The 17500-nt window shown below is 44.5% G+C and overlaps 1 protein-coding gene and 1 long non-coding RNA gene across 3 annotated transcripts in view; one reads left to right on the top strand and one right to left on the bottom strand.

Annotated features, from left to right (window-relative positions):
• LOC134457192 (cadherin-4-like) overlaps positions 1-17500 on the bottom strand; it is a 577874-nt gene that overhangs the window by 427387 nt on the left and 132987 nt on the right. The window lies entirely within an intron of this gene.
• On the top strand, positions 335-3013 carry LOC134456277 (uncharacterized). Of its 2 annotated transcripts, XR_010036296.1 has the most exons (5): positions 335-410; positions 1014-1067; positions 1247-1427; positions 1869-1964; positions 2309-3013. It is a non-coding gene; the product is annotated as an uncharacterized LOC134456277 (long non-coding RNA). The 2 variants fall into 2 exon arrangements; XR_010036295.1 differs by lacking the exon at positions 1869-1964.

Here is a 17500-nt window from a genome sequence, read left to right as displayed (position 1 = left end):
GACTTGAAGCCATATAGTTCCTAGGCAATTCTTGCCGAGTCGGCCCTGTTTCGTTAAAACGGTAGTCTCCCCTCCCTCCCAAACAACCCAGATATTTTTTTCGGGCTGACCCTTTATTTAAGAAAGCTATTAAAATAGTTTAAATGACCAATGAGCATGGCTATTTGGGTTGATTGGCAGTTGCCATTCTTTAGAATTATTGTTTTGATTGACAGGCAGGCCGTTGTCAAGGAGAAGGGCGAGTCTCGCAGCGTCTCCAGGGGAAGCCCCCTCTCCTGCTCCTGCATTACTTTTCAACAGCTTCATCACTGCGATGGGTTATTTAATTTTGGTTCACTTTCCCCACAAATATGCTTTGTTGTACTTTTGGATGTACTTCTCCGTATTCTGTAAGGACCTCTGCGGTTTTGGTAAGTAAAATAAAAGCTTGTATACGTGGCTGATTGACCAAAATGACTGAGCTATGTTTAACAAACATGTACGACAATGCTAGCTTGTTATTAGCCAAAGGCAGCATGCTGATCTTTCAGTGTTTGATGATCTGTCGGTTTGTCAAGTAACTTAATTGTGATCTGAATGCCTTTGCTTTTGAAAGCAAAATGTGTCTGTTTGGCGTGCATCAGGTGTATGGATTCCCTCCTTCCGTACCGTAGCCAAGTCCTTACATATTCATTCACGATGCTGTAACATTTCACTACCATTCTGGCACTATGCTGGCCAGCCACATCGGAAAAGCAACCTAGTCTAGCTGTGTTCCTCCGTGAAAAAATGTCAAATATTGTTTGTTTCTGTGTTGCCAAATTGCCAAGTTGCTAGTTGGTGATGAAATGATGGTCATTGGTACGTTCGTTTTCAGTATGCAAATGGCGTCATTAATGTTGACTGTACTGAGTGACGAGTGCATAGTGTAATGCAAACTGTCATTAATGTTGACGATTGCAGGCCTACTGACGAGTGCATTGTGTAGTAAACATCCTTTCCCCATCCTCATGTGACATGGTTTCATTCTGTAGGCAAAACAACAAACCACACTTCACCTGGAAAACACAGCCAGGACTCACTGTCAGGTAGGCCTAAGTTTCAAATGCCTTAAGTATGCGCTTGAGTTAAGACCAGAGACCTTCCAATGTAAAGCTAACACCATCATCTGCTTACTCTGCATGTGTTTATTTATATATTAGTAATAACATAGTAATGAAATATATGTTGTTCTCATCACCTTCGTTTGTCATCATTTTCTTTACAGATGTCTGAAAATGTACAGTACACGCCAGCAGGTCTCACCATAGTCAACATCATTAAGGATTTGGCACTCTGACCTGAGAAGAGGCCCCATAAACACACCTGACAAGGACCAGCCACTGTTGCCAGTGCACAACTGAGGACCTGACCAGCCTGCTGCCATCTATGATACTATATAGTACCCGGTATGTAACATTACACTACACTCAGCCAATGCTTGCATCCAAAGCGACGTTCACTTATTTTTACATGTCCCTCCCAATTTGAAGGGACAAAAAGTAATTGGACTGGATAAAAGTATAGATCAAGCGTAGTAAACTCTCAGCGTTTGTCAGTAGCCACTATCTTCAATAATTACAAGGGTACCAATTCTATTGACAGATATGCATGCCCACACCATGAAACTACCACCCCATGATTTTCACTGATTAGGTAGCATGCTTTGAAACACGAGCAGCCCATCTCCTTATCTATTGTGTTTTCTTCCCATGAACCTGACACTAATACAAGTTCAGCTACTTAATGTTGAGGTAAATATTGTAAACGACATAAGTATGTTAAGTTGTTGGTGTACCAAACAGTGACGTATTCTCATCACACTTCATATGCCATTATTTTATTTACAGCGGAGCGGTCTGAAGACGTGGAGTACACTGCAGCAGGTATCACATGACCAAGGACTTGGACAACGTCTCTGTTTACATCTATAATGTATTACACAAGTGAGTCTACACCCCCATATTTCTGCAGATTTAATGGGACAATAAAAACATTTGAAAACTGAAAATGAAGTCTGCACTTCAAGCTCATCACATTAAATAAGTAAAACAGGAGCTTGGTGAGCAGACTTAATTTTCAGTTGTCATTTGACTTTGTTAGTCCTGCACCCAAAACTTTTTTGAGAAGGATGTTCATGGGTTTTTTTCCTTTTTAAAACAAATGTAGACATTTTTTTAACTACACCTGAAATGTTATAGTTACTCTATATATACCAGTGATATGCTTCAATTATGTTCATGTTACATTAATTATTTTTTAAAAAATAGATTTGTATTTATCGTTACAGCTGAAGATGTGCACAGTACGCTGCTGCCTGCATCCTACCACCACAGAGGATCCGATATGCAGAACCAGCTTCAAAAACCATTGCAATTATGAAACACAGTTAATAAATGCTTATATACAGCAGCCCGCACATTTTGTTTAATTTGTAATATTGGTTAACACACTATTGTTACAACAGTTTAGATCGGTGTTTCCCAACCAGGGGTACATGTACCACTAGGGGTACGTGAACACAATGCAGGTGGTACATGCATTGGCAGGTATCAATAAAAAGAAATGTATGGAGCATAATCATATTGGGATAGAGCAGTGGTTCCTAACCTATGGGTCGGGACCCAACTTATGGGTCGCCAAAGATCCACAGTGGGTCGCGAAGCCCTCTTGATTTTAAGGGGTTTCGTTTTAATACCATATAGCCCATGTTGAATATATATGACAAAGTAAAGCTTTTAAACTGATATATGCATAGAGGCAACAAAATGTAAGCGACACATTAAACAGTCATTCTATATTTGACTGAAGACAAATTGAGGAATAGAATTTTCTAATGAGTTTCCGCAGGACTCCCTCTCGCCTGGGACTCCCTCTCGCGTGGGCGCTGGCACGATTGGGTCACCAAAGCTTACAATGGTAAAAATATGGGTCCCTGAAGAAAAAGGTTGGGAACCACTGGGATAGAGGAAGATATACAGTAGACTAGAGCATGAGGGAGGTGGTACTCATGGTATGACAAAAATGCTTAGGGGGTACATGAGACAAAACAGAAGTTGGGAGACACTGTGTGATTGAAGTAATGCATTTCTTACAAGCTTGGGGAAGAATGCCCACTCCATGATTTGCAAGTTTAAAAAGCAGAACATAAGGGTGAATATTTCATTTTAATCTTGATGTCAAGCATACAAAACACCCAGATGTTTAGTCATAGCCTACTGTAGGCCAGCTTTGTTTTACTAACTGAAAGGTGTTAACTTTGGTTTGTTTACCATACCGTCTACTTCTAAGAGTGATCTAAGAAAGAGAAGCTTTGTATTCTGAATCTTTTCAAAAACTGGGGGGATCAGCAAAAAAAAAATGGTCATGATGACTGCTCGACACGGCAATGATCATCTTCAATCTTCCGGATGACAGCTTGGCGTCGAGGAGCCTTTCTTCAGCGTCCATGGTTTGTCTGTCAAACGGAAAGGTTTTGCATGTCATTTGATGCCCAAACATTCAAAGTTATTTACAAATGTCCGTAGAGGATTAACTTGGTGTGGCAGACACAAACCAAACAATATTTTACGCAGATGTACAACATGAAAATTGGAGCATTCTGAGCTCTCATACAAATGCAATGTTGATACTGAGTATTGCTGACATGGATTATGTTTTGCCAAACGGTACGCCGACCCCAAAGACACATCTGCATTTTCTGTGTACAGCTCTGTTTGTAGCCTAACTTCCCATTTATCTTTAATTGCGGCTACATTACAACGTGGTGAAGTAACTTATAGTAAGCTAGGTCTTACGCCACTCGGCTGGCTCACGTTAGATGCTAAGCTAAAATTATTATGGTCATCATAACAAGCTCTTCAAGGTTTCGTTATCCCAATGTATCATTTTATTAATAGCATGGTATATTTGCCATACTTACCGATCACCAGTTCCATTTGAACTTGTGTTGATGTTTTTATGACAATCAAGGGTTTCTGTGTCGACCAGTTCCACAGCTGAAAACAGGGTTCAATATTTCTGCTGGGGACGCCATGTCATATTCGGGTAGGAGGGGCGGGACATGTCTTGAAGTGTCTGTTTGTGGATTGGCCGGCGATGTCGACCTATCAGCAATGTAGCTCAACGTTGTCAAGGTGATTATTATATTTCCGCATTTTTGGGGCGGAAGAAAATCAGCCGCGGTTGCTTCAAAACCGTTGAATGGAGTTCTATCGAACTCCGCAGTCCAGTTATACTATACAAGTCAGTGTTTGATACTCTTGATTCATCTCTTCAAGCAGCACTGTTTCTGTTTTTTAAGACTTGCACATTTTGTATAATGTAATTGTATGTGTCATTTTTGTGCTATGGGCTTCCTATCATCACACTCTCATCTTCCTCTAATCTTGCCATAGAGGACAAGTTCGTTCTTCATATCGTGTACTTTCTTGAAGGGCTAAACTGACCTGACACCAGGTGAACCTGTGTGGGCCAAAACATTTTGCAGCAGCATCAAATGTGTTGTTCAGCCACAGACGAGAAATAACGAGTGTGGCCTTTGAATGGCTTCAGCTGTAGCACAAAAACAGCAACATATGTTTCGCCATTTCACCACATCGGTTGAGACTCGGAGACGGAGTCGAAGGGGTCACAACGCACCCACCGGTTACTAAGTTTCCGCACCAAATAAGGCAAAGATTGACAAGCAGCCATGGCAACCGTGACTGAGAGCCTACACAACGCCATCCACACTCTCGCAGGCGAAGAGAACACTGCGACCGGGAGAGACGCGCTGTTCCGAACACATTTAGTCCATTTAGGCACACTTAAAGTAATGGGCCAGGCAATAATTTCTCTAAAGTGCCATCAACAGGTTTGGGGCGCCACTTAAACAACTGTACAGCGATTACATCGTGCCGCAATTAAAGCACATTTCAAGTTTTTTTTGGGTGGTGGGTGGGGAAAATATGACATTTAAACAGGAATTATGTTAAAGCTGTCGTTGAAGTTAAAGCTACTTTATTGTTCATGTGGCTGTTAAACGTTTACTAAAGAGCAGCACTACGAGGGGGTGCTGTGGCACAACACGCTAAGCCCCCCACATTTGGGCTTTCATGCCCATGGGGTTCAAGTCCGGATGGGGTCGTTACCCAGTTCTCTCTCCCACTCACTTCCTGTCAGCATCTCTACTCAATACTATCCTGTCAATAAAGGCATAAAATATTTTTAGAAAAAGAAGAAATGAAGAGCACTACGTACTCAAATACAACTGGCTTAACGCGGTGGCATGAGGCCTGTTGTACATGTCTGAAGCATGTCTCTCTCTCAGGCTATGCCTATTTTAAGCCGTTATACAAAAACAAATGAATAATTGACTTGTGCAGGCAGAGCATGAGCTTGCCAGAAATGGAGTGTGGACTGCTTGCAAAGGAGAAGAGAGTTCTTCATCATGTCAGCGCTGAACTCCCAACACCTCGGTTGTCCCAGATTTCCCTCCATTTGCATAAACTGCCATCTTTAATTATTTACAGCTGCTGTCTTTGCTTTTCTCACTAATTATACTTTTAGTTCCCCAGCTTCCGGTTTTCCTCGAATTTATACACACACACACTGATTTGAAAGAACAAAAGACTGTGTGTTATTACATGTATTTTCAGATGAGCACGCACGCACACACACACACACACACACACACACACACACACACACACACACACACACAAACACACACACACACACACATCCAGTGATGACACAACAAAACCACACAAACACACTATATGCATACATAAACCATCAGCAAACCAAACCCACCCTTACTCGAGTCGACAAGCAAACATTTCCACATCTGTTGTTCCGCGCCAGCAAACAGATAGATAGTTGTGTACACTCACTCACACAACACTCTCCACGGCACAAGTAGATAAAGACAGAGAGGAATGAGGAGGGGGGATTAGCTTTAGTGTAGTGACCGAATTAGGCGAAGGCCCGCGTTTAAACACACAGTGATTAAGTCGATTACTTCGGCATCACACACGCCAACACTCGACTCGCCACTCTCCGCCTAATACTTCCTCCTTTTTTCATTACGGCCAATCACGGCTCAATAGCCAAACCTGACAGTTCTTTAATTACTATCAGGTCCTTGTCCCCAAGAGTGCAAACAGCTACAGGGTTTAATTTAACAGGGAGTCAACCTGCATGACTGGCTCACTGGCTTTTCTTCCAGACCCATGTACTTTCAAACATTAGCACATTAGTGTTAAGGAAAACACGGATGGGGTGTGTGCAAATGAGAGAGAGAGAGAGAGAGAGAGAGAGACACAGAGAGACACAGAGAGACACAGAGAGAGAGAGAGAGAGAGAGAGAGAGAGAGAGAGAGACACAGAGAGACACAGAGAGACACAGAGAGACACAGAGAGACACAGAGACAGTGTAGAACAGAGACAGATATTAGAAAAAAAGAGAAGGAAAAATACAGACTAATATGCAAATTATATTTTAGTAGCCCAACATAAACGTCAATCAATTTTCATACACTTTACATTTTCATACATTCTACAAGTCAATAGTTGTTTCATGATCTTTTACAAAACGCACATATAAATACTCCATGGCACTCTATGTATTCTCTTCAGTTGAAAAATACTTGGCTTTAAAGATGGCATTCTGAAGGGCAGCACCTATATATTTTAACATGTACATAATTTCACACCTTGACCGTTCAGGACCCAGCTGGTGCCCTTCCACCTCCCAAATATGATGTAAAAATATGCAGCCCCTCCGGACTCTGAGGCAGGTAAAGATGTTTGGGGGTGTGGGTGAAGGACCTGCCAGCCAGCCAGCTACATCAACTTTGTCTTTGACTTTGTCTACTACAACGTTGATATTTAGCAACTTGAGAGGGAGGTTAAGTTTAAAAGTCCTTTGAGGATGAATGTCCTAATCCTAAAAAAGACGAAAGGCTTAGGTTGAGTGTCAAGTCGTGGTGTCACACAAACAGCAGCTCTCTCACGTTGAGTCACATTGTCCTTATTCACACTAGTAGGCTAGATCAGATTATGTCACTATGTAGGCTAGGCTACAGTAGCATCTAATGCTGAACTGATTGAGAAGAGTGACACAGGCCTTCACATCATCTACATGGCTGAAAGGTGATACTTCAGAAAAATTGAAAATAAAGCAGATCTTATAGCCAGCAGTCAAAAAGTGCCAGAGTTTAAAAGATCCTTCTATTGCCAGAGTTTAAAAGACATCAAATGTTGTCTTCTAGTGCCAGAGTTTAAAAGATCCCCCCCACCCCCAGCACCTCTCTCTTTTCTAAGGTGGTAGTACCCAAGAAGTGAAATGTTTTAAGTGTTTGAAGAGAATACGAAATTGGCATTTTGTCCCACAGCCTTTGAGTCAGAGGAGCTTATAATAGAGCATAAATGTGGTATTTTCATTTGTTAACGACCTACAAAATAGTCTGTGAGTGATTCAATGAAATTTCTCATTGAATTTATTTCCACCTACAATTACACATTATGTGAAAGTTATTATCCTTGTTTTACAGTTTGATCACAAACTTGTTAATACTCTACATCTAAGCATATGGAGTCCAGATGCCGGCACAAAGAAATGGACTGGAATTTAATAGGTGATAAAATAAACAACTTACTTAGTGCGACTTCAATGTTTCCCAAGCTGTGCATTGCAGCAGGTAATCAAAGGCTATGTGCAGACTGTTGGTCCAAGTCTGATTAATACGCATAGCTAATTGGAATCCAATCATTTGTGGCAAAGCTGACCAGCCAACAATCACATTGAACACGATTTCCCTTCTCCCTCTCTCACTCTCTCTCTACATCCATTTCAAATTACATTCATGTGTGCTTTGTAACACGTACTTATTCCAACTGTACTTTTGCTAATCTGCTTAAATCCAGTCTGCGCTAATTAGATTCCGACTGTTCCTTTCTCTCGACTTCCTTTGTGACTACGGACAGATTTATTTCGACACACTTTTTCGAAGTGCGTTAGTTTGGTGACGGAGGAGGCTGTTCATGAGCTATGCAGAGAGACAGAGCCCTGCTCCATATCCAAGCACCGCTGTCTCATTACGTTGATAAATCCTGCCGCACAGCTACACATCACCATGTGGTAAATTCAGACAGTAAATTAGCGAGCTAATTTCATTTCCCTCCGTGCCGCTGCTCTGTTAAATGTCAAGATTACTTCCAGGTGCAATGTCATTACTATAGCAACCAATGCAGACAAGACCAAAATAAGGACAGCCACACAGAAGAAGAGGTTGCGTAAGATATCTCCCATTTTGTAACATATGGGATAGACAGCGAAAAAAACATGAATTGAGAGTTTGATGTTGAGAAGAAATGCAAGTGGAGAAAGATTGCAAACTTGTATGATTTTGTGTGTCCAGTCTATGTCCTTTCCAGGCCTGATGGCCTCAGTTCTAAACAAACCTAATCTAAGTCAGAGATTCTGCTTCCTCGTCTTCCGATTCCCTGACCTAGTTCCTTTGTCTTCGTGCATCATTTTGACCAGTGTTTGGACACCACTGTCGGCTTTGGGATTCTCCCTTGTGGGAAACGACGACACAAAAAGGAAGATGGTGATAAGTGAAAACATGGCTAGCGGCTCACTCACAATAACGGCTCGCCCCTGACTACTGCAGCCCTGTTATCAGACCATTCCGGCATGTTCCTCTGTCGCCAAGGAGATAAAGCTAAACATCCTGTCACAGTGAGTGAAGATGTCATCTCTGGTGCATCTCCTGCCTCTTCTCCATCCGTCTCTCTCTCTCTCTCTCCCTCTTTCTATCTCTCCATGTACATGGACTTCATTCTCATACTGTCAATATTCTGTTCTTTACGGACATCCTTAACCGATATTGACAAAGCCCTAGCTCTGTAACCATGTTTGCTGAGGGAAAAATCAGGATGTGGAACCTTTTGTGTGCGTAAGCAGTTTCCAGCTCATACGCCTGGATGGGAGTTCCATATCATTCGAGTGCTCTGTCTTCCCAATGACAGGCCAGACATCCATTCCCGAAGACTGTCCCTATTTCAAATAAACAAAATCAGAGCAATGTCGACAGATATTCAATAGACCACGGATATGAGAAACGGCTCTCCTAACGTCCCTGTTAACGGATTCGCCTGTTAACTAATTCACCACTGTGTCTTACATACTGTGCTTCTGCACTCATGTGTGTGTGTGTGTGTGTGTGTGTGTGTGTGTGTGTGTGTGTGTGTGTGTGTGTGTGTGTGTGTGTGTGTGTGTGTGTGTGTGTGTGTGTGTGTGTGTGTGTGTGTGCGCACGCATGTTCGTGCCAGTGCATCAGGCACAGGCTGGTCCACTGGCTGGCTAGTTTGGCTGTGTGTTGATTCAAAGGGACAGAGTGTCAGTGGCTTCACATGAAAGGCGGCCGTGTTGAGACATCGCCGCTCGGCAGCGAGGTGGCAGAAATGAGGCCAGCACGGACTCACACACGCACACACACACACACACACACACACACACACACACACACACACACACACACACACACACACACACACACACACACACACACACACACACACACACACACACACACACACACACACACACACACACACACACTTTATTCTTCTGTCTCTTCTGGGCTCTTTTTATCATTTTTTTGCATACTTTTTTCCTTTCAACCTCAGCTGGAAGGCTGTGACATACGAAAACATGGACGCACAAACACACATATATACACACGTACAACACAAACACACCATGTCTTACCATGCATAAACTTCCTGCTTACCCCGAAAACACAAGCACACACACACTGATCCTGCACCCGGTGCGCTGTACACATATACATTTAATAATGCATAAGCTGTACTAGCAATGAACTGAATTCCAAACACCACATTACAGTACTGCACAGGCTCGGCCCTGCAAGCAAGCCAGTGCATTTACAAGTGCGTCAATACATCAGCATACATTAAAGCGAGTGCTGAGAGCAAACTCTATCGACGGACAGAGCATAAAACATAACGCTGTGTGTATTAAAGGCTCTTTGCCATGCTTACTGCTAACAGATGGCTATGAACCTGACAATACGTCAAGGGGAAGCCAGTTACGAAGTGGAACCCTATAAATTGTCAACGGTGCCAGACCTGGGACTAGTGTTTATCTTCTCTGAAGCACGATTTGGGCATTTATAGCAAAAAGCTTATGAGTTAACTACATAAAAAGGTAGGCATAGGCTTGTCAGCCGTGAGCAACAGCACAGATGCTTAAGCAATGTTAGGTAGTTAGCTTGAGAAGCTGCTATTGCACTTCCTCAGGTTGGATCAACACAATCCACAGAATGATATGGTACCAATCCCAAGTGCCTCTTTAGAACTGTGGATTTATTTTCAAACGGTTTTCTCACCAGCCTGTGTACTATTTGAAGATGGTGAGCAAGTTGCCTAGAGGACCATAACTAAATGGAGTGGCTAATTCTTCTGCCTTTATAATTCTCATGTGCATGGACTGGGTAAGCACTGACCACACTGGTTGGATGTTCTGTTCTTAAATATTTCATTAACCTGGGTTGTAACGGCCCTCTCGTCATGCAATAATACATCACGTTAATGCTCTCCCATCAGTGTCATGCTAATTACTTGCCATGAACCGCTACACGGCTAACTCCGGGGATTTGTCTTCCTCGCCTTCCTCACACCACCTCTGGACCGCCATAAGAAATAATCGGCAGAATGCCCTCACTAAAATGGCTTCTAATGTGAAAATAATTAGCAGGGAATACATCATCGCTGAGAGAGCCGGATAACTCCGCCATCTCATCTTGCTCCATTTGAAGTGGCTGCCTGCATGGGCGACCTCCATCCAAGTCCATCCAAGCTTGGCTTTTATATGCTGCTGGGCTCACTCCACCCGCCAGGCCCGTGTGTGCTGTGCCTCCTGCCTCTCTTGGGATGTATTTAAAAAACATATGCCCATGAAACCATGAAACCTAACTGGGCAACTGAGGTCGGTCAGAGCCATGTGCACAGAGGCGAGTTAGCGGGGTCAATGTTGTGGGAGATGGAGTGGGGGAGGTAGGGAGAGAGAGAGAGAGAGAGAGAGAGAGAGAGAGAGAGAGAGAGAGAGAGAGAGAGAGAGAGAGAGAGAGAGAGAGAGAGAGAGAGCGATGTAGTTTGGGCAATCACCAGCTGATGTGCCTGGCCTGCCTTCCATCCCCTATGGGACTCCACAGTTGAGATGCCCACAAACCTGACTCCATTAAATTACTGAGGTTTACTGCTCTGAATCCCAATCAGGCACATGGGTGTTGGAGGGCATTAGAGGATGTGGGAAAAGGAGTGGTGGGTAGAGGAGGAAGGGGGTTGGAGGGCTGAACATTGGCCTGGACTGAACTCTTTCCCCTCTGATCGCAGGAGGGGGGCCAGGCCTGTCTGCTGTGGTCCAGTCGATGAATGGAAAACAGCTCTGATGTGCTACCCACTGCTGATGGTCAAAGGGGTTGGGTTTGCGCTCCCATCTGTGTGTGTGTGTGTGTGTGTGTGTGTGTGTGGGTGGGCGGGTGTGTGTGTGGGTGCCAGTGAGTGTGCGCGCGGGTGTCTGTGTTTGAGCTTGTGTGTGCGTGTGTGTGTGTGTGTGTGTGTGTGTGCATGTGTGTGTGTGTGTGTGTGTGTGTGTGTGTGTGTGTGTGTGTGTGTGTGTGTGTGTGTGTGTGTGTGTGTGTGTGTGTGTGTGTGCATGTGTGTGTGTGCGTGTGTGTGTGTGTGACCGCACACACATGTCTTTGCATGTTATTGTGTGTAGAGGAGAACCAAAGCAGAGAACAGAGAAGCAGATAAGAGAAGAGAGAAAAAGAGACACAAATAGACAGACAGAAACAGAGAGCGCGCAAGAGAGAGCAAGAGGGAAAAAGAGACAGAAAAGTCAGAGGTACAGAGCAGCAGGTGGGTAGGATAGCTAGAGAGAGAGAGAGAGAGAGAGAGAGAGAGAGAGAGAGAGAGAGAGAGAGAGAGATAGAGAGAGAGTCAGAGTCAGAGTCAGAGTCACACAAGTCAGAGAGAGCCAGACAGAGAGACAGAGGGGAATACAACTAGAGGGACAGAAACACTTACATAGAATAGAAAACCTAGATTGACCAAAACAACAACACAAGCGGTCAACAACACGCACCGAGAGACCTGGACATGACAAGACGAGTCACATCGCCTGTCTCTGGTGAGTATGGAAGACAAACAAACAAGTCTGCTCTCCCTGACTGACTGACAGACAGCCATCACCGAGACACAGCCTGCAGAGCCCAGTAACGTATACGTGCAAGCCCTGCAAGCCAAGCCAGAGTGGAGTCAGAGGGAGAGAAAGATAGATATACAGATAGATGGAGGAGGGGAGGGGCAAAGAGGTAAACAGAGAGGGGGAGAATAAAGGAGACAGAGGCAGAGAAAGATAGAGATACAGAGAGATGGTGGCGGGGCAAAGAGGTAAACAGGGAAGAGACAGGGGGAAAGACAAAGAGAGATACAGAGTCAGAGAGACATGCAGACAGATAAAAGATGCAGAGAGAGAGACAGACAGACGGGCAAATAGACATGAGGGAAAATAAATGGAGAATAAATAGTGACATAGAGCCTGAGACAGATACACAGATAGATAGAGAAATGGAGCCAGACAGAGAAACAGAGGGGGGAGGGGGCATGTGGCTCCAGAATGGGCCGTCTTTAAGAAAGCCCTGCAGCTCTGTTTCAGAGGCCTGCTGTCACGCTCCCGAGCCGAGGCACAGGCCATTTTGCACTCCGCCAGAAATCGATGGCTTTAACAGCCCTGACATTTTTCTTTCAGCGTGCAGTATCGATACCTACTCTCCCTCCCCAAACACCAGCCCTCACCCCACCCCACCCCACCCCCACCTTCCTCTTCACACAACACACCTACACAGAACAGACACTTTCTTCTTCAGAGCCACTATCCCAGAGCACTTGGACAACAAATGAAGGGGTGTGTGTGTGTGTGTGTGTGTGTGTGTGTGTGTGTGTGTGTGTGTGTGTGTGTGTGTGTGTGTGTGTGTGTGTGTGTGTGTGTGTGTGTGTGTGTGTAAGAGAGAGAGAGAGAGAGAGAGAGAGAGAGGGAGAGAGAGAGAGAGAGAGAGAGAGAGAGAGAGAGAGAGAGAGAGAGAGTTTGTTAGTTTTTTGGATGGATTGGTGCTGTGCACATTGGGTACAGAGAGAGATGGAAGAAAGGAACAAGGGGTGGAGGGGTTCAAGAAAAAAATAATGTCTTACCTGAGTTGAGGACAAGCAATGAGCGCGCATGTGGAAAGAAAAGGCAAAAAAAGAAGAAAATGGTTAATAATTCATCTTTAAAACATGCTGCTGCTATATGAAAATACAAATGCACTGAGTATACACAGCATAATAAAAAAGGCATTGTCGTTTCAATAACAGGAACAGGCCATATCACTTAATTATGCACTTGATACACGCACATGCTATTTGCTCAGGCTGGTTTGCTCGGAATTTCTCCCAGGTGTGTAACTAATCATCACCGTTTCGGGCAGGAAAAAATGTGATTAACTTTTTATATTCCTGCAAGTGTCACTCTGGGCACGTACAATATGTAATATTCTCAGTACAAGTAGTCCACTTGGCCATTATCTCAAGTGAGGCAGAAGAGGGAATGGAATGAAATACAAAAAAATAAAAAATACACAATGCTTATCCATAGATAAGATTTCTACCCAGAGCATTTTATATATTAAACCAAGCATTTTTTGTCTCTGTGGGGAAACAAAATTAGGCCCTCAATGATGGCAGTTTGAGTTGGAGAACACAAGTCCTGGTGCTTCAAACCGGCACCCGTCTCGACTGGCCCTTGACAGCTTCGCGAGCCAATTACTGTGTTTTGGTGGCTGTTGTTGCCGTCATGGTCATTCTCTCACTCTCACACACGGCACTGAACATATTGCACTCACACACATGCGTACACACATACAGGCATGCGCACACACGCACGCACGCATGCACGCACGCACGCACACACACACGCACGCACGCATGCACGCACGCACGCACACATACACACAAACCCTCATAACTGTTCCCTCTCTTCACAAATAATCACCCCAATGCAATTCTTCCCCTATGGCCGCCGCTGGGCACCCATCAACCTATCAGAGGCCCTTTAAGAGGAGAGGCCATGAAGACCTACATGTCCAGCCCTCACCAACAGCTCTCAAAGACACGCACACACACACGCACACGCGCACACGCACACGCACACGCAAACACACACGCAAACACACACGCAAACACACACGCAAACACACCCACACACACACACACACACACAAACTCACACTCACACTCCCCCTCATTCAGGCTTTTAAAAAGCTAAAATGGAAAAAGAAAACTTGGCTTTTAGAGAGAAAGAAAAAATCCCCGTCCGCCATCCGCCTTTGTGAATCACAAACGTTCGCATCACACGGAAAAGAAATAGAAAGAGACTGACTGGGTGGAACAGTGGCGCTTTACTTTAATCTTACACTTTGCACTTTGCAGCGGGGCCCAAAGCGTACAGGTTTATGGGAACTCAGCCTCAGACTCATACAGTACAGTACATTGCGGCATCACAGAAGCCATTAGGTGAATTATGTGTACCTAACAAAGGCCAAGGCTGACGGCACTCCCTCCTCCCCATCCAAACCCATTCCTAACACTTAGGCCCAGCCACCATCACCCTCCCACTATGGTTCTTTTGAGTCGCTCAGAGAAAATAATATACCTTTTGCTTTCACCATAACTTTCTCCTTTCAATCCATTAGGGCTGTATATTACTGTTTCGATGATGACTAAGAGCATACGTGTGTGTGTGTGTGTGTGTGTGTGTGTGTGTGTGTGTGTGTTTGTGTGAGTGTGTGTATGAGTGTGTGTGTGTTTGAGTGTGTGTGTATGTGTGTGTGTGTGAGTGTGAGTGTGTGTGTGTGTGTGTGTACATGTGTTTTTCTGTGTGAAGGCATGCACTAATGTATGTCAGTGAGACAGGTATAAATTGTCCACACCAGTGGCAATAATGGTAGTGGAACACTGGTGTATGTGAGTGTGTATGTGAGTGTGTGTGTGTGTGTGTGTGTGTGTGTGTGTGTGTGTGTGTGTGTGTGTGTGTGTGAAGGCATGCACTAATGTATGTCAGTGAGACAGGTATAAATTGTCCACACCAGTGGCAATAATGGTAGTGGAACACTGGTGTATGTGAGTGTGTATGTGAGTGTGTATGTGAGTGTGTGTGTGTGTGTGTGTGTGTGTGTGTGTGTGTGTGTGTGTGTGTGTGTGTGTGTGTGTGTGTGTGTGTGTGTGTGTGTGTGTGTGTGTGTGTGTCAGTGCCTTCCAGTGTGTGTGTGTGTGTGTGTGTGCATCAATGCCCCATGTAAATAATTAACGAGGTCGAGGACGGAACGTGATTTACGCTGGACAGCTCTGCAGTAATGCTCTGCTCCGGACAGGCCTTAATGGACGAGCAGGCCCTTTTATTAGCTGTGCAAATCCAATAGCATTAAATATTTAATACTTCATTATGTATTGTCTCGTGCCACGGAAGGAGGAAGGGCCCACTTAAACCTACAACAGGACAAAACAGGTCCGACAGCTGTAATTACCGAAAAACCTTTCTAAAGGAATTTGTGTCTGTCCACGGTCCAATAGTGTAATGTGTGTGTGTGTGTGCGCGTGTGCGTGCGTGCGTGTGTGTGTGTGTGCGCGTGTGCGTGCGTGCGTGTGTGTGAGTGTGTGTGTGCGTGCGCACATGTGCGTTTGTGTGTGTGGGTTTGTGTGTGTGCGCACTGTATATACATGCACGCGTGCATGGCGTCTGCATGGTGCGCGCATGGTGTGATTATGTGTGTGTTTGTGGGTGCATACTGTAAGTGTGTCTGTGTCTGAGTGAATGAGTTCGGGCTTTCACGTAAACATGTCTTTCTGCTGCTGACACAGTGTAGGCTAGACGATGCCGCACAAAGCCCTGTTTCATTGGCCTTGGTAATGATGTTAATGTGTGTACAGGTGGAGCAGCTCTGACAGAGATGTCATATAAAAATGTGTGTGTATGTTTGAGTGTTTGTGTTTACCGTACGTGCATCTCTGTACATGTGTGTGTGTTCGCCTGTGTGTTTGTATTGTTGCTGCTGTTGTTGTTATTGCTCTGTGTTTTTTTTAGTGATCCCACAGTTCACCAGAGGCTGCTGTAATTTACTTGGCTCATAATTAATAGTCACATATCACAACAACACGCCTTTTCCCTCGCCAGAGCCATGGATGTGGTGTTTAATGAAATGAAATGTTCCCATTACTGCCTACATGACCTCCAGCTGCACGCAGCTACTGTTCCCCCCACCCCGTACCCCACGCCAGGCCATGGGGGACAGGGGGGGTAGAGAGAGACGGAGTGAGAGATGGAGAAAGAAAGATGGAGAGAGAGAGAAATAGAGAGAAATGGAGAGAGAGAGAGAGAGAGAGAGAGAGAGAGAGAGAGAGGTAGAGATGGACAGAGCAAGAGACAGATGGAGAGAGAGACAGAAAGAGAGAGAATTGGAGAAAGAGAGGAGGGGAGAGAGAGATGAATATTGAGAAACAGAGATTAAGAGAGGGAGGGAGAGATGGAGAGCAATAGAGGGAGAGACAGAGAAAGAGAGGGGTGAACAAGAGCTCTCTAAAGCCCCACGTAGGCTTAAGCTGATGGGGTCAGGCGGGGGACAAATCCCCTCAAGATCTACACCGAGCAACGGGGAAATGGAAGGAACATGGGTAGTGGGAGTTACCGAGAAGCGAGATGTAGTGTGATTATTAGATAGTGGAGGGGGAGAGAGGGAGAGAGAGAGAGAGAGAGAGAGAGAGAGAGAGAGAGAGAGAGAGAGAGAGAGAGAGAGAGAGAGAGAGAGAGAGAGTAAAACAAGACTAAACCAGGTATAATATGTGGGATAGATCCATTTTGGCAATATAAGCGTGCTTAATGTTGTAGCGCTATATGATCCCAGAGCAATACCAACTAGATCTTATCTCTGGTTGGCCAACAGGTTGGAGACATGTGGAGAGATGCTCTACCCTTCCATATGTGCTCTGTGCCGTTATAGTATGTGGAGAGGGAGATACAATTCATAGGTTATATCTGCCCCACTTACAAGCTGATAAATCACTGAAACGACTTTGTAAGCATTATTACTGTATAGCTTTAGGAAAAGGCTATTAATGAAGCCACTGGATGAAGATGTAGGCCTACTATTGTAATGGACTTGCAAGGGTAAAAAACTGTTTGATTTAAACATGAGCACATGCTGTGCTACACAGCGAGACAAGTTCTCCCACTGCATCTTATCTTTAACCCCAATGTTTCTTTCATTACACTGCTTTGGGTGCTCACCATACTAGAGTAATGGGCGCTGTCCTACTTTGTCCAATTCATTGAATTGTACTTCATGGGAAATTGGGGATTTAAAAAAAAAAAAATAGA

This window comes from Engraulis encrasicolus, chromosome 10 (assembly GCF_034702125.1).
Source record: "Engraulis encrasicolus isolate BLACKSEA-1 chromosome 10, IST_EnEncr_1.0, whole genome shotgun sequence".
NCBI classification, from domain to species: Eukaryota; Metazoa; Chordata; class Actinopteri; order Clupeiformes; family Engraulidae; genus Engraulis; species Engraulis encrasicolus.
This window is presented reverse-complemented; position numbering and strand designations above follow the sequence as displayed.